This window comes from Osmerus mordax, chromosome 5, assembly GCF_038355195.1.
Source record: "Osmerus mordax isolate fOsmMor3 chromosome 5, fOsmMor3.pri, whole genome shotgun sequence".
NCBI classification, from domain to species: Eukaryota; Metazoa; Chordata; class Actinopteri; order Osmeriformes; family Osmeridae; genus Osmerus; species Osmerus mordax.
The window spans coordinates 7,132,943-7,137,628 of record NC_090054.1 but is presented as its reverse complement, the minus strand read 5'-3'; the positions used below and the strand labels follow the sequence as shown (position 1 = coordinate 7,137,628).

The 4,686-nt window shown below is 40.1% G+C and overlaps 1 long non-coding RNA gene across 1 annotated transcript; it reads right to left on the bottom strand.

The window, feature by feature from the left end:
* Positions 1-3,571: 3,571 nt before the first annotated feature.
* Positions 3,572-4,228, bottom strand: LOC136942812 (uncharacterized). The gene is made up of 3 exons (XR_010876639.1): positions 4,107-4,228; positions 3,973-4,008; positions 3,572-3,695 (listed from the first exon to the last, which is right to left on the bottom strand). It is a non-coding gene; the product is annotated as an uncharacterized lncRNA (long non-coding RNA).
* Between the last annotated feature and the right edge of the window lie 458 nt (positions 4,229-4,686).

The following is a 4,686-nucleotide window of genomic DNA, read 5'->3' as shown; positions in this document are numbered from 1 at the left end:
TGAATCTAACCATTATCACCAGCAACTGCTCAATTTAAGACAAGAAAGGAGTTTGGTAAATAGAACAGAATAAACAAGGCAACCAACTGCATTCAATAAAACATTTTATTGTACAATATGTCCTGTGTTCTTCCACTCCTTTTGTTTGTAGTGATCCGGTGATCTTCTGGCTATGATACATGTACAGCTAGCTAGAGTTAAAGTGTTGCTTAAGTAGACCTACAGTCTAGCTCCAACTGCATTTAGAATCTAACAAGCTCGCTAAACTTTAACTAAAGATGGCTATATAAAATACTACTAATAACAATTGATATGTGGTGGTTGAAATATGAAAAATTCAGGACTTTCGTGAATTTACCAGCTAACTTGCTTCGGACCACTTAATTTGCAATTCATTGTTGCTAGCTCTACTAACTAGGCTAATAAGAGCTATATATAGAAGAATTACTTTGTATGCCAACGAACACCAATAATTAGAACTAATTTGACAGACTATAAGCCAACTGACTTCTGGTTATGATACACGTGCTCTCTAGCTAGCTTCAGTAAAAGTGTTGCTTATGTTAGATACTAACTAGACCGTCTAGCTCTAACTGCGTTTCGAATCAAACAAGCTATAATCTTACGATAAACTTTATCTAAAGCTAGCTATATGAAATACTACTAATAACAATTGATATGTGGTGGTAAAAATATGAAAAAATGAAGGATTTTCATCAATTTACCAGCTAACTTGCTTCGGAGACACTGAAAATGAATGGGGTTGAACGGTGGAAAATGCAATGTTTGGAACTACAGGTCGCATGTGACACGCGTTACTTCCGCATTCCTCGATAACAATGGGAGTCTATGGAAGTGTCGCAACTCTCTTTTTCTATGGCTCTGATAGGGGTTATGCGGAGCGCCCAGCATTCGAACCGGAAAACAGATGTAATCGTTTCCGCTTCTCACTTCCGTACATATCTGCAGCGCTAGGTGATGCAAAGAACTTATATTGACAGAGAAGTTCAAGCATTTTATAAATTATATTACTCTCTACATTAGGCTAAGTGTGACAGGTAAGAATAAAGTGATGAGTTTATCTAACGTTATAATAGCCTAACGTTAGACCGTTTCCCAGGAGGTAACCAAACGCTAGCTCCACACATTACAACGTTAGCCTACAGTACATACACAAATAAGTTATCAATGAAATATATGAATTCAGCAAATTAATTTAAGAAGCTCATTTTAATTTACATATCCATATAAATCATTATTCTGGTTTCTATGGCTAGGACCTGCAGTTCCTAGAAGGAATTAAGTGTACTAGCCTACTACTAGACAAAAAAAACGTTAAAGTTAGCAGGTGCATAAGATTACGCTACCGACAAAATTTACCTGTCAGGGTCTTTGGGAAAGCGATGAAAGGCATAAATACGGTCACATTGATAGTTGTTGCAGTTGATTGCCGAACACTGCGTTCTTTGAGTCCACTTGGACTTCGTTGTCATAGTGTCTCTTTCTGTGTAACTGTTACAACTAGCTAGTATGTAACTTTGTTACTATTAGTCCAGGCAAAGTAGCGTTTTACGACAGACTAAATGTTTTTTTGTTTTTTTTTGCAGCTTAGATCATTTCTATGAGGTGTCCAGAACAACATACTAAAAGTCCTAAGAAATCCTAGTTGAGAAAATATGTTAAATTCTCATCAATCCGAGATGTGTGCCAATAAGGCCAGGCAACATCCCAGGTAGCAAAATTTGTCTGGCCCATCTCTGGGCCACGTCCTTGCTCCAGTTCTGTCTGGGTCCCCGGCCCAAAACTGGTCCACGTACTGAAAACAGACACATACGATTTGTTCTGGCCCAGATGCGGCCCCCACCCTGTAAAATTGTAATATTGTGTTATGTGGGCCAGGTCTGGCCCAGACACTGTAAGACAGATATGGCTGAGTGTCGGCTTGGTCCCCGGACCAGTTCTGGCCCAGACACTGTAAAGCACCTATTGTGTTATGTGGCCCAGGTCTGGCCCAGACACTGTAAGACAGATATGGCTGAGTGTCGGCTTGGTCCCCGGCCCAGTTCTGGCCCAAACACTGTAAAGCACCTATTGTGTTATGTGGCCCAGGTCTGGCCCAGACACTGTAAGACAGATATGGCTGAGTGTCGGCTTGGTCCCCGGCCCAGTTCTGGCCCAAACACTGTAAAACTGTTTTGGCTGACTGTCGGCTTGGTCCCCGGCCCAGTTCTGGCCCAAACACTGTAAAACTGTTCTGGCTGACTGTCGGCTTGGTCCCCGGGCCAGTTCTGGCCCAAACACTGTAAAACTGTTCTGGCTGACTGTTGGCTTGGTCCCCAGGCCGGATGTGGCCCAAAAATGGCTACATGTATTCATTTTAGAAGGAAAACATAAATTCAAACATTTTAAAATATATAATCTTTTATAAAAAATATAGTTCACTATCAGGAAAATGTATCAAAAAAAACAAAATAAAAAATAAATATATCTTACATTATCTCTCACACCCACCCACCCATGTTACAACCATTTTAAACCACTATGGACAAATCACAATTAAAAATAATTTATTCAACATATGTACAGCAAAACAGAGATTGAGAAAAAAAAACTGATTAAGAAACAATTTAAAATAGAACATGAACCAGCAAAACCAACCAACAAACTGATTAAAAAACAATTGAAAATAGAACCAAAAATAACAACAACAAACTTACTATATATATATAAATACATTTAAAGACCCTCCTTTAGCATCAAGCGCCTTTTTCTTCCTCCCTCCCGATCCGACGCCAGCTGAAGCCACCTCTTCATGGTGGCCTCAATGTCTGCCTCAGCAGCATTGGCTGTGAGGGGATTTCTTCTAACTGCAGCTTTGAAATAAAGAAATACATATTGTAAGATCACTTATCATTTCTAAATCAATGCGCAGCCAACATGCACATGTAAATAGACACTCATGCATACAGACATTCCTTGCCTCCAAGTTATGCATTAATATAATTGAATGCACACCTAACCGTGGATTAGTCCTTCATACATATCATCTGGAAGAGACAGGTAATTCTGTTGGTAAACAGATGTACTTACCAATCACAACTGCCCTGAGCTGCAGACTGGCCAGGCATGTCTTTCCATTGACTCCCCGCCAATTAATGTTTTTGGCGAGAGAGTTGGAGATGACCCTTTTTAAGGTTCTCCAGGTGCAGTCGCGCACATCCGCCCCCCCAATCAGTCCCAACCAGTTGACCTGAAACCGATAAAAAAACAATAATATAGTTATATTAAAAAAATGAATAAACATCAACTGTGTCTGCAGTTAATCTGCCCTGTCTGTTTTCCATGTTTTCCTCCTCTACCAAAAATGTGATCCTAATTGTTCCCTCATATCAAAGTGGTGTTGAATTAATTTGGGTTTGAGTGTGTCGTTTTGAGAAAAAAAACTTTCAGTAGCTGTGTAATAGTGCAATTGTTACGGAAATAAATAAATCCAAATTTCACCAGTCTTTGGTTGAACTCTGGACTTCTGAGTTTTTTCTCCAGACTGAGGAGTTGAGGAAGGTCTTGCAGAGGCAGTAGACCTTCCTCAATGTTGCCTGGCTGGAGCTGAACCTCTCGGTGCTGGAGAAGCCTGAGAATCTGGGTTTGTTGGTCCAGCACCATCTCTAATTTAGTCAGGACCTCCCTCAGTATGGCTATAACAAAGAAGTTAACAATAATGTTTTTAGATAAATACACTACAAACCTATACAACTCCATCCTCAAGGCCCATTCACACCAAGGACGATAACTATAAGTATAAGATACAGTTTTAGAAATCATTCTATATATAAAATAATAGTCCACGCCACAACTATAACTATAGCGGAACAATATAGTTTGGATCACTTTCAAAACTATTTCTTTCCAGGTGATGAACAAAAAACACAAATGCCAGTAACATGGCTGAGTAGAAATCACTATTGACCCTACCTGGTTCTGCTGATTGCTGGGGTGGGCCTGGCAGCACTACAAGAAAACAATATATTAAGGAAGTGAGGAAACATTATCTACAAAATGAATACCTACAAAGGAAAATCAATCAGAAAACAAAAGAATACACTCACATGTCGAATTGATAGGCTCCCAATGTGATAGGAGCTCTGAAAAAGAGCAGTTCTGGGATGCTGCTGACAAATTGGGGATGGTGGGGACTGCAGGGTATGCAATCGGGGGGGCAGGTTGACATAAGATTTTAGGGGCCGGCTCGTCGTCTGAATCTTCTTCAGGGGTGCCAATCCGGACACTCTTCCTATAAAAAAAATAAAAATTATCAAAGTAAAAAACAACTGTAAATATGACCTCAAAGCATCAAGGAATAGTAATGGTACCCATACGTTTTGCGCCTTTGTGGCCTTTGTGGTCCACTCCCACAATCAGTGTCCGATTGGAGGTCAGACCACGTCTCTGCCTCTTTGGCCTTCCTCCTGCCCTCTTCATAGCTGTCTGTAAAACACAGTTACATTTAACCTTATTAGACTCAGGCTAAGAATTACACAAACACCATAAGAAATACAGTGTTGAGCCAAACAACAAGTCTGTTATACTGGCAAGTGGACAATATAATCTACATTTACATTTAGTCATTTAGCAGATGCTCTTATCCAGAGCGACTTACAGTAAGTACAGGGACATTCCCCCGAGGCA